The 13,274-nt window shown below is 46.5% G+C and overlaps 1 long non-coding RNA gene across 4 annotated transcripts in view; it reads left to right on the top strand.

Moving 5' to 3' along the window:
- LOC109314758 overlaps positions 1 to 13,274 on the top strand; it is a 26,480-nt gene that overhangs the window by 11,980 nt on the left and 1,226 nt on the right. For 2 of the 4 annotated variants that reach the window (XR_002102361.1, XR_002102364.1), the window contains one exon: positions 9,751 to 9,931. The exons of 1 other annotated variant lie outside the window; for it this stretch is intronic. This is a non-coding gene — a long non-coding RNA (uncharacterized LOC109314758). The remainder of the gene's footprint in view (positions 1 to 9,750; positions 9,932 to 13,274) is intronic. One more of the 4 variants, XR_002102363.1, reaches the window with a different exon arrangement.

The raw sequence follows: 13,274 nt of genomic DNA, 5'->3' as shown, positions 1-13,274 counted from the left end.
CTGCTCAGGCAGGGGGTCGGACTAGATGATCTACCTAGGTCCCTTCCGACTCTAGCTACTATGAAACTATGAAACTATGAAACTATAAGATGCACGTGCATGTAGAACAGTAGGCTCTGATAGCACTTTGTTTCTTTGCTATATAAAGTAGGGACAGAAATTAAGTATCGTTTTTTTTTATCACTGACACAATATGCCAAATGGAAGTAGTGGACCTCCCTCCCCAACTGGGTATCTTTACATCTTTAAGCTTGGAAGCGTCCTTCTAAAGAGATATGCTCTGCCTCAACCAGTTGTGCCTGCTGCAGCGATCACGTGATAGAGATTTCTGCTCTCTTATATGGGAACCTGGATTAGTACATCATGCGTCTTCCTGGCCTTAAAAAAAATTTAGTAACTTTTTTGGGGTCTGCCTTTCTTTTGAACAAAGGCAAAAGGAACACAGAATGACCTTCCTTCCCTAGATGTCTTCTGGATTTCACTCCATTTTTTATCACTATGCTTTCTTCCACCCCATCAGCTCCAAATGTCTCTGTTATCCTGGGCCCTTTTGTCCCCTACCATTGAGTACTGAACAGGTTTCCATCAAAGCCTGATATCAATCAGAGCTTTGCACAAAGAGGACTATTTGAGAGCATTTAGTCAGACCAGCAGCTTTACTTATTCTGGGTGGCACCTTATTCCTAAAAAGGTCCCAGTGAAGCCAATGAGACAAAAACTATCCAACGTGAGCAAGGGAAACATAAGCATAACTATGAGGGGGCAAAAAATAGCAGTTGTTGCAGCTGCTGACCAGCCATCTTGCCACTGCTGGCACCTGGTGCCACCCCATGGGCTACCACAACTACCCAAAGTTGCCCTGTTACACCTCTGCAAGGCCCAGTGCAAAGATCTTCCTTTTAGTGATTTGAACACAGTCCATCTTCCTCTAGCCAATCTCACTGGTAGGAGCAGACTATTAACCATTATAATTATGTTGCTGATGAATGAAAGTAAGAAAAACAATTGAAGTTCATATTTCAAAACAGTGCTGAGAGACCCAAGCCACTGTGAATATTTTAGGCACGTGACCTTGTGCTAATGTCCTTTTGATATATAAATAGAATATTGGCTCTAGTGCAGCCATCAATCTGCTGCAAGGGGCCAGCTATCAAGAACCTTAAGAAATGCTGTGATCATTGGGGTGATCTGTTTCCACTAACCTACGACATTTCAATATTTTTATATTTATTTCTATAGGAGTGTGTCTATTATCTTAGTCACCCAAGTAGGATCTTTTGAACCGTTAAAAATTACTTATCTCTGTCACTTGCGCTTTTTTCCCCCCATCAAAATTTGGAGTTTTATATCATCAGTTGTGTTGGTGTTTTCTATGTTTCTGAGCTTTTTCAAACTATGTGATTTCCTGAAACTTCATATAAAAAATTCACATGCCATGCAAAGGATTATCTGTATATATTACATACAATGTTAAAAGTCTTATCACCATCTTACTGCTATTTTATAGGTCTCGTATAAAAACACAATATTTTTTCCTGCTTTTGCCAAATCAGCAACAAACAAGTACTTGTTAATTGTGCAGACATGATTAAAAAGGTTGCCTCAAAATAACAACGCTTTAATAAAGGGGTTGTCAACCAGGGGTACGTGTACCCCCGGGGGTATTTGGGAAGGCCTTACGGGGCATATGTAGGCAGGTGGAGACAGAGTGCTGCCACCCACCACTCCACACTGCCTCTTCCCAGAAGATGGGGGTTGAGGGCGGTGGCACCCCTCTGTGAGCTGCACAGGCATTGCCCAGCTGACCGAACATGGAGGGAGGGGGAAGCTGGCACGCAGTGGTGGCCACCACCACCCACCACCCTGCACTGCCGCCGCCCCACATCCAGCCCCTGTCTTCCCTCCTCCCACTTGGCATCCAGCTACTGGGGATACACTTATTAAAAAAGGTTGAAAATCCTTGCTCTAATAAATTAGGACACTGTGATTGCACAGATTGTATTTCAAGTTATACATGTGAAAACAAAACAAATAAACTCTGTTCAAAATAGACACAAAAAGACAGGACTGCAACTGAAAGGAAACTGTATTATATTCATGTTCTAATGTAACTTTTTTGCCAAATACCATTTAACACTAAAAAGGGCTGGGTTCAACTTCTGTAAGTTCAACTAGTAAGTTGAATAATACCAGCTTGAGCCATCCCCCCCCGCCAACCAGAAACCTGAGAAAACTAAATTACACCATCTGGGCAGTCATGGTGAACCACATTTTTTTACTCATAAACAATGAATTGCAGAAGTGAACAAAACAGAATTTTATTGTGGGAAAAAGAAAATGTCACTAGCAACACCTTGGAAACACATGGATAACAAAGCAACAAGAGGCTCTCCTGGGTTCTTTGGCAGTAGTCTGATCAAGTCTTGTCAGAGCTGAAGTACCAATACCTTCCTCCTTTTATTACACCCTACTCACAGTTCATTATCCTAACTCTGAGGAATCTGGATAGCAGACAAGCTGATTCCTTATACTGCCGCTGCAGAGCAGGGAGGCCCTTACCAGCTGCCACTTTGTGCTTAGTGCTTTTGTCCAAGCAGCTCACCTTTTTTGCAGCCCTACTGTTGGCAGGGACAGTGGTTGTTACCTTGCTAAGCAATGTGATTTTCCTTGTAACTGCTGCAAGTGCACCACACTTCTTCCAAATAACTTCTGCTCTGCCACTCCCAGTCTTTGTTGCTCAGGCTTCTGCCTACCTCAGTTCTTTCTAGGCCAGACCAACACAGGATTCAGTGTTACAGCTATGTTAGGGAGAATCAGTGACCCTGAGTCCTTAATCAGTGACCCCGGCGAGATACATGCCTAGATAAAGTCTCTTGCTCTTCTTCTCCCCGAGTTGGGGCTTGCATGGCCTCAACTAGCTCCTCACCATCCACACTCCTAGATGATCATTGTTGTCCTCCTTGCTCTCTCTTCTTCCCCATCCCCTTTATTCTCTGCCTGTGCTTTGCCCAAGACTTCTTTACCCAACCTCTACAGGGTACAGCTTTGTTATCCCTGACTGCTGGCATATTCAACATAATTCACGCCTCCATCAGTTTTTTCAAACATGACTAGCATTTCTTTATTCTACTCAAATTTCAAAACTTAACAATAGTTAATGAAACTGTCCCCGGCTGTCATATCAGACAGGTAGATAACTTGCATGGGGGTGGGCTCCCTTCTCTCTGGGGCCTTTTTTCCTCTAATGTAGAGGTTTTTAACCTGTGGTCCATGGACCCCTGGGGGTCCACAGACTACGTCTAAGAGGTCTGTAAAAGATCACTATGATTAATCAAATGTATGTGAATACCCACGCTTACAATTCAAAGGGGTCCACATCTCCACTGAAAATTTCAAACGGGGTTGCACCTCCATTTGATTTTTTTAGGGCTTGCAAATGAAAAAAAAAAAGGTTGAAAACCACTATTCTAATGTTCTCCAGGATCTTATGGCTTCTAAGTCTCCAGTTGGATTGCTCTATACTTTCAGAGCTTCCAGCCACAGGATTATACTTAAACAGTGGTATAAAAAATGAAGAGTAAAACAAAAATTGCACTATTACATTCTTAACAGATTTTTTAGTTTTATGTCAAGCTGGTTAAATTATTCGTCTGTGAATGAAGGGATTTAGCTCTTTTCTCTGGTTATGAAGCAGATCTTTAAATATATTTTTCATTTGTACATGTTTACTATAACTGTAGTTGAGACAACCCTTTTCCAGCATAAGGAGGGAGGGCTTGTGAACTGTTCACTTTGATTCTTTCCTGGTGCGTGATTAATCACTTAACCCACATGGTGTTCTTTCTTCTCTGTGATCAGAAGACTGAATGTTTTTAAACAGAATGAGAACTGACAAACAGCAAATACCACAAAAAAATCTGGCATTCACACAGAGATCATTTTTTACCCCTGTGTTCTGGTATAAAGATATATATTTGTAGAAAAGTTCATGACAACATAAAAGGAGAAAATATTGAAACTAACAGCTATTTTTGACTTTTCAGTCAGACACTGATTTGACCTATTCTTGGTTTAAATAAGTCCAAAGTACTTATAGAATTTCAGACAAGGCAAAAATGTCTTATGCTTTCATGTTGCACATAGCAAAATGACAGCTGATTTGGCCCGCAAGGTATAAATGACATACAACAATGAAATGTATTCTGCATTATTCAATTTATTCATAACGGTTATTTATTATCACAAATAAAAATAAATGTCAGGCTTTCTGTTCCATACTTGTAAAGGATTCCAAATTAAAGCAATAGACAACTCTTTCCTCTGACAGCAAAACCCAAGCAAATCCATGATCATTGCTATAGCCATTACAGAGTTAACCTTCAATTGAGCTATGGCAACAACTCAGAGGGAGGGAGCTTACTGTTAATTGAACACAAACCCTGCACACAGTTCTGAATCACGTGAAACACTGAGTGTGCCTACATGTGCGCATTTACTGCACAGTAACCAAAATCACTGCACAGTATAGATGCACGTCTACATGTGCACACCCATACTGTGCAGTAAATATGGTGATTTATGCCGACTTGTGCATAAATTTGATACTTGAATCATGCAGGTATTTACACCTGATTAGTTATGGCACAGTAACACGCATGTAGATGCCTTACTGCGCAGTAACCCAGGGGACTCCCTGCTGGGTCGGCCCAGCCACAAACCCCAGCTCCACCCTGACCACTCTGGGCATTACACCTCCCCAGAGGAGGGACCCTCAGGTGTTCAGCACCTTGCCCTGCCCACCTCCTTGGCTGCTGCACCCACTAGCAGCTCCGGGACCCCTGGCCAATGGATACTTTGCCAGCTCTGCACCCCACTGCCCTGTCACAAGGAGTGGCTGGCCATAACATCACCGCTCACCAGCAGCACCAGCTCCTCCCTGAGGGTGCCCCTGGCTGGGCACCAGGCCACCGACCACCACGGGCCACAGACACCAGGAAGAGACACTTGCCCATGCTGCTGGGGAGTCCCACACTGAGTCACCAGCCTTGCCAGCCCTGGACATGTGGTAAATCTCACCCTGTGGGAAGGGTACTCTCAGCCCCTGCCGTAGCTCCTGCCCTTACTTCCTGCCCAACCTGCCTGCACTCCCTTGTCCCTGGGGCCCCACCCCACAGCACACAGAGAAGCAGGACAGTTCAAAACTTTATCGGGCAGTGCATATCCCAACAGCTGGATGGGTATGGGCCTCTCACACCCCGAGGAAGGAGTCAGTGCCAGCTGTGATTCATGGCCCCTGGTGCAGAGCATCTTATCTCTGAATTGTTGCAAACTCTCAGAAAAGGCTTCCATCTATTGCCTCTATGGGGCCAACATCTGGACATGGAGGAGAGGTCACCACCCATAGTGGGGATGTGGGGTCCGGGTCACCACCGACCACTTCTGGAGCTTCCCAGATGTGCCAGCACTGGCAGCAGCATACCCAGGACCAGACCATCCTACTCCAGTGGCTGCTGGTGGTGACCAAGGAGCAGGAGGCACAGGAGTGCAGGACCAGGTGAGGGAGGAGCAGGAGCTGGCAGGGTAGGCGGAGGATTTTGCCTGGGAGGAGGCATTCCAGCAGGTGATGTGGGAGTACCAGGGCTGGATGGAGGCCCTTGAGGAGCACCGCATCATGCTTCTCAAGCAGCAGGCCAAGAGCCAGGGACAGGCAGTGGTGGCTGTGGATGCTGTCTGCCAGACCCTGGATTCCCTTCTGGATCTGGCAAGTGTGTCCATGCCCCCTGGCACTGGTCCCTGGCCCCAGCCCTAGCAGGACCCCTCAACCCCACCTGTCATCCTGCTGCAGCTCTTCCCCAGCATCTGGGAAGATATCCTCCAGTACCTCCGACCTGCAGGAGCCCCTGGCCACACACCTACCCCAGCTCTGCTGACTCCCACCTCCTGCCAAGGCCTGGCCCCACCACTCACCCTGGCTCTACACAATCAAGGAACCAGAGGTTCAAGGCGTGGCCACACCAGGGGGCACTGGTCTTCTTGGACCTGGATACAGGCAGCCAGGAGGGGTGCCTCCCACCCTGCAGAAGCACCAGCCACCTGCACCACAGCAGGAACCCACCACCCACTGTGGTCACCACAGCCCCTGGACTCACAGAGGAACTGTTCAGGGATGTGGTACTGGCCACCTGCCACTGGGCTCTGCACTCTAGGTGGCCCCACCCCTCAGCCCCCCCACACCAGGACCTGGGAAGCAGGCTGGACAGTCTGGGTCTTGGGTTTTCTACTGTTGGTGGGTGGGAAGAATGGTGGAGGGACACTGTTGATGGAGGAGGTGGGGGGGCTGTTTGTTGAGGGAAGATGGATGGGAATGGGGGGTTTTCAGGAAATAAAACTTGTTTTATGTCACCGATGTGCATATTCTGGAGTAGTGTTGGAGGTTCAGCAGCAGGTCAGGGGTGTGTGGGCAGCATGGCAGGCAAGAGCAGGGAGTGCAGGTGGAGGGGGTCAGCCAGAGCCTCCTAAAGCTAGTGCCCTGTGCCCAGATGGCAGATGCATGGCTGTCCTAGGACCTGGGCTGGGAGACAGTAGGGCCAGCACCATGGCCAGCAGGAACATGGGGCACTGGTCATTGCTGTTATGGGCAGGGAACGGGGGCAGAGCCGGAGGCAGATGTGGTGCACGGAGGCAGGGTTGGCAAAGAGGGAGCTGCCATGTGCAGCCCCTGCACTGGGCACACAGCTGTTGCACAGAGAAGGGGCTGGCCAGGGATCAGAGAGCAGGGGTGAGCTTCTAAGATGGCCACCAAGTGCTGGCGGCTGCCTCTGGCCTCTGCATGGCTGCCAAGTGCTGACAGGCATATGACTGGAGACTGGATCTCCCCCCAGTGGCCACAGGGGCCCATGGCAGGCTGCTCTGACCTGGAACTAAAAATTTAAGCCAGAGTGAATGCATGTATAGACACCCCTACTGAGTTACATTTGAAGTGTAAGCCATTTCAAAAAGGCTTACCTGGCTTACATTGATTAGCCTGGGCAAGGGTAACGGAGTGAGTGAAATCTGAGGTTAAACTTACATCAATTGATGACCGGCAAATTCCTGTGGTTGAGAAATGAGGCAGGAAAAACTCCTTGCAGCATGTGTCATGTCATAATACAAATACTTCAGATATGTATTCTTGTTTATTCTTATGCTGAAAAGAAACTGGGTTAGTTCTATGATAATGAACTAACAACCTTTATTAAAGCCATTTCTAAAGCCCTGAAATATGTATAAATATGACCTCCAAATTCCTACTGCTTGCACAAAAATCTTTCCTGGAAATGGTTTAATCCAAATCACCAAGGGCTAGATTGCTTCAGTGCATAATCAGTTGCATATGGGGACAAAACACAGTAAAGAGCCACATTAACGCCCTATTTAGTTAAAGGCTGGCTAGGGACAGAAATTACACATAAACCTGGACATGGAGGAGAGGTTTATGTATATAAGTGATCAGAAACAAGTTCAAATCTAAAATACAACAGAAGATCAGTGCACGTAAACCACTTTCAAAATAGCTGACCAGTTTTAAGATAAACCTGGTTGGATGTAATACCAGACTTAACTGATTTAAATTAAATCAGTTTATTGAAATTCTATCCCAGATCCCCTCCAGCTTTAAGTTAACTCACAGCCCCTCAGCATCCCAAGATGTTTTGCACCTCCCCACAAATTCTCCTGCCCTCCACAGGGTGGGCAGGCTAGCCATGGCCCAAGCTGTCTGCTCCAGCTGAGCAGGAAGGTATGCTCTGCCATCCCACAACTTCTGGCCTGAGCCACTGCAGGCATGTGGCTGCATTTCTTGAATCAAAAGTGAATGTCTGTTCACTTGCTTATCATCGGTTCAATCTACGCAACTTAAACTAACCTGCAAAGGCCAATTCAATTCAGCCTCAGGTTTTTTGACTGTCTGTACTTATCTGTTGTGGCTGTAGCCACGTAGAAGAAGGGTCATTATTTTTTGCCCCTACATCACCCTGTTAGTGTGTAAGTGGGGAGATAATGGGAGGAGCCATTCCCTGTACACCTACCTAAGTAGGTGGTCAGGGTGGAAATAGATGGAATAGGTGGTGGGGGGAGGAAAGTGGGAGCATATTGCTCCAACCAAAAGGGTAAAGGACTTCCGCACTCTCCTCACAATAGGAAGATTTCTAGTTCCCCAAGTCATTAGTTACAGCCAGCTGGGAGTAGGGCAAGGTGACTGGGGCAGTCATCCTGGGCATCAACTTGAGGGGGGGGGTGTAGAAAAAAATGGCCACTGCTGCAGCCACATGATCACACCAGTGGTGTAACAGCATCTGGAAATCACTGCTTCCCCTGTGTGTGTATTGGCTGCCCCAGGTGCCAGGCTGCATCATTGTACCTCTGACTTGGGACCTCTGAATTGGGACAGTCCAATTCCCCTTCCTTGAGGCAAAGCAGCTATAATCCTGGTCATCAAATAGCCCCCAAGAGCACTGAAAGCTGGACTGAAATCTCACTACTCTCCTATCCCTCTTTTGGAAATCTCTAGTGATGCTTTACCTGTGGCAGTCTTTATGCCCCTAACAATGATGTGGCTGTGCACATAGTTGTGTCATTGTGAACAAGCCGGAGTCACTTTCAGCAAGTGCATGAGTGGCTCTGCTTGTTAAAACATCTATTCTTCTGTTAAAAGGGGATCCGGGGTTTGTGCTCGTGAAAGCTTAAAGGTTCCCACAGCCTTTGGAACACAGGACATTTGGCAGCCTAGCAGATAAACACATTTTAATCTTAGTTGAAAGGCTGAACTTTTCAAGGAGGTTTGTTTTCATGTTGTTATTCTATATCTGTCCAGGCTCAAGAGCAAAGATGAACTGAAAAAGCAGGAACTGACTGGAGACTTTATGCCTGGCCTGTGTTTATTGTCTTCAGCTTAACTCAACCGGGGGTGGGGGAGGTCAAATATTCAAAATGAGAAAAATGCAAGCAAAAAATCTGTAGGGCATTAACAAGATCTTGAAAAATAAACATGTGCAAAGTCCTGTGTGCCTGACTCAGAGCCTACCCCTGTCTGTGTTGAAAGATCTCCCTTCCCACTGACGTTCCAGTAAAGGCAACAGTGCAGGAGGACTGCAGTTAACAACATTACCTCTCTGCTTTGCTTGAGGAGCAGCTTGTGTTGACCTACTGACCATAGTATAAGCTAATACAGTTGTTCTTTGGTACAGAAGCCTTTTCTTTCACATGCACAGTACTGAATGCAGTGGCACACTAATCTCGTCTAGGACCTGTAAACATTATGGGAGTACTGATGAAGAGATGGGGCTGGGATTTGCAAACAAATTAGGGATCAAGTCCCACAGAAACTCTCTGGAAACCCTTGAAAACCACAGCCCTATTTTTTTAAAAAAGAAAGAAAATATTGGAATATTTTCTTAGCCTTAAAGCCGGCTACATAGTGCACAAATCACTCCTAAACCTAGACTGGTACTTACCAGAAGTAATGCATTTTCTGATCATTGTACTTTAGCATTTTATACATCACCTTGTTCTTTTCACCAGCTGTCATTGGATTTCCTAAAATAAGAGTGTTCTCTCCATTGGCATCACTCACTTTTAGCGATGTTAACATATCAAAGTGAAATCCGTGCATGTAGTCCTATGCTTATTGGAAGAAAATAAGTGTTTGAATTATGCATAAAAAAAGAAAAGCAATGTTCTGCTTGAATTTCCTTTTATTTTTTTCTTGACTAGTACAACACACTTTCTGGGGCTGTTTTTCAAATATGTACAACCTACAGTATACAATATGCTTCCAGATATGGCTGTCATGAGTAAAGGAAGAGGCAATGGATTCAGTCCCAAACTAGAAGGAAATCTCTTGGAGAGGTCACGAAGATGGAGTCTAGTCCTATCCTCTTGGCAAACCTGCGAGGTAGGATCTTGCCATAAGGAACACTGGCCAGTAATTCCAATGTACTCTGTGGCTTCTTTTCTCTTCTGGCATAACTGCATTCAAAGTCAACATGAAGAGAACTGTTAGCCATGTACTTTAATACTGCCTGCTCCTCCCCTCCCTTCCCCCAATGCACCCTAATGCAAGAAAGTTCAGCAGCTGAGCTAGTAAAAGTGCTCCCAGTACAGGACAGGAAGTACTTTCATTCTATATGGGTGAATTATAAGAAAATTCATTAAGCTTAATGTCAGGGGAAACAGTCGTACTAGGGAAACTCTACTGGCTTTTTGAATGGTCTCCCAGGAGAAATGATGACAGCATTAGCTCACGTCATTTAAAATTGGGTTGGACAAAGCATTCACAAGCTAAATGGTAAGAATTGTCCTGTATTGTCATTAGTATAGATTACAATGGACATAACCTTTGACAGCATTGATTACAGTGACTGATGAATTCCTGAGGCGGTGGACCTCCTTGATGGTAGTTTTACATCCATTGTTGGCCTTCGGTATCTTTTGTCTTGTGACGCAGATGGGACTGGCCAAGAGTTTATGGAGTAACTTCAAGATAGTTATGTATGGAATTTATAAGGGGAACACGATCATTTGTGGAGCATTTAATCACCTTTTTATTGCTGTTTCTTGTTAAACCTTGAGAACTCAAACTATCCCTATACTGCTATTGGAGAAGAGATTTCAGCTTGTATTGCTATATCTAAGATAACTTCAACTGAGGACAATAGATAAGTATTTAAGCATTAGAAAGCACATTCGAATTCTCAGCCTTAATTGACTGATAGCTAGTGTATGTCTACCTAATTACCAACAGTTATCAACAGTGCAACCAACACTTGAGAAAGTTGATTTTTTTTTATCTATATGCCTCTTTCCTTGGGTAAGCAATGTAATTTTATTTCACTCCTCTCAACTACAATATTCTGGAGTCAAATAAGTCAGGGAAGAACAGAGGTTGTTCAAACCCTAAGTCTCTCTCCCTTGGAAGTTAACCTTCGTTGCTCCTTATACCAGCAGGATACGTACAGGATCTGTCTATCCAATTGTACCACCACGTGAAAAACCTGGTGTATTTTTCTGTGTGTTTAAGTGATTAGTGATAGTTGTTGTGCTTTGTTTCTGCATTTGTGCCGTATGTCTACATCTCATCCCATATGTTATAGTAATAATATGGAAGACTACTTCCATGGGCACCTCAGTTAGGCAACACAGGAGATATTTGGATGCCCAGTTCTAAGTTTTGAAGTCATAGTCTGGGACTGGGAGACCCTGGAGGTTCTTTCTGGAGGGGCACTGAGAGATGTTTGCCTGACTTTTGATAGCTGGATGAAGTATGCAGTACATATAAACCAGGCAAAACAGGGGCATGTGGACTCTTCTAAAAGTTCAGCAGTTGAAGGTAAATAACTTTACCTTTATTTTCAGTAATTTCCTACATCTACTATAGCAGGGATTGTCAATCGGGGGTGTGCATATCACCAGGGGTACTTTGAAAGGTCCAAGGGGGTACACAAGGGTGGGCGGGGATGGAGCACTGCCACCCCATGCTGCCGCCTCACAGGAGCAGGGCTGGGATGGGGCGAGGGCAACAGTGGGCCAAACAGGCACTGCCCAGATGGCTGGACATGGGGGGAGAAGCATGCAGCGGCAGTAGTGGCTGCCATCCACTACCCTGCACTACCGCTCCATGTGTGGCTGCCGCCACCCCACCGCCCCTGCTCTGTGACTGGTTGTCACTACCCTCTGTCCCCCACTCCACAACCAGCTGCTGCTACCCCCCATCCCACCCCTCAGCCAACTGCCAGGGGTACACTGCTCAAAAAAGCTTGAAAACCCCTGTACTATAGGACAATACAGAGACTAGTGCAAGAAGATAGTGGTAAATTCTATATTATACATAAAATATTATGGTAAACATATCAAACTAAGGCAAAATGGGCAAGATTTTAAGGTCCAACACTGTTGTATCTATCATTGCAGAGAGGATCCCTAAGCTCCTCCAGCCCACAGACCACTATCCCATGCTCCTTATTCATGTGGGAACCAACGACATGGCTTGGAGCTCTCCCAGCTGGCTCATGAGGTGCTACAGGGATTTGGGAGTGGGGCTAAAGGGTCTGGGGGTACAGGTGGTGTTCTTGTCGATCCTCCCAAGAGTATGGGCTGAGGAGGGAGAGGAGGTTCCATGTAGTGAACCAAAGACTGCGGCGCTGGTGTCATAGAGAAGGTTTTGGCTTCCATGACCACAGCCCAGTCTTTGGCAAGAAAGGCAGCGAGCTCCTAGGAAGAGATGGCCTCCACCTCTCTCCCCTGGAGAGGAGGCTCTTCTCAGCCAGACTGGCTGACCTGCTCCACTGGGCTTTAAGCTAAGCCCTCTGGGGGACGGGGGGACTACTGCCACTGCTGACCCACTGAGCAACAGGCCAGGGCATTCAAGGGAGCCCACCCCTGCCCCAGCCCTGGTACAATCTGTGGGTAAGGCAAGAGCCCCCAAGGGGACACTTGCCTGGCTGTACACAAATGCCAGGAGCTTGGGGAATAAGCAGGAGGAGCTTGTCATCCTGCTCATTGCAAATAATTATGATGTCATAAGGATAAAAGAGATCTGGTGGGACTCCACCCATGACTGGACCTCGGGTACAGATACCCTGTACAGGAGGGATCGTGTAGATAAAAGGGGCAGGGGTGTAGCTCTCTACGTTAAGGAAAGCTACGCATCCCTGCAAGCTGATATTGGCAACCAGGGTGGACAACTGGAGACCCTCTGGGTTAAAATCCATGGGGAACACGGCACAGAGGACACAATGGTGAGAGTCTACTACAGACCTCCCACCTGAAGTCCTGAGCTTGAACAGGAGTTCACACGGGAACTGGCTAAGGCCGCATGCTCCAGAACCATGGTTGTCATGGGTGACTTCAATTACCCGGACATCTCGTGGGAGGATCACTCAGCAAAGTCTGAGCAGTTGCAAAGCTTCCTCTCATACGTGGATGACCTCTACCTGACTCAAGAAGTCTATGGGCCAATGAGAGGCAAAGCACTGCTCGACCTGGTACTGGCTACTGGGGGTGACCTAGTGATCGATCAGAAGCTGGGTGACAGTGACCATGAGCTGATCACCTTCACCATCCTCCGTAAAGCTGGCAAGTCAGTCAGCAACACAGAAATCCTTGACTTCAGGAAAACTGACTTTGACAAGCTCAGGAAGCTTGTCAGTGAGGCCCTAAGGGACCGTGACCCCAGGGAGAGGGGAGTTCAAGAAGAGTGGTTGCTCCTCAAGGGAGTGATCCTCAATGCACAAGCTAAG

The sequence above is a fragment of the Crocodylus porosus genome, unplaced genomic scaffold, assembly GCF_001723895.1.
Source record: "Crocodylus porosus isolate Cpor-Errol unplaced genomic scaffold, CroPor_comp1, whole genome shotgun sequence".
Classification (NCBI taxonomy): Eukaryota; Metazoa; Chordata; order Crocodylia; family Crocodylidae; genus Crocodylus; species Crocodylus porosus.
Note: the sequence above shows the minus strand (reverse complement) of the source record. Positions and strands in the feature narration are given on the sequence as shown.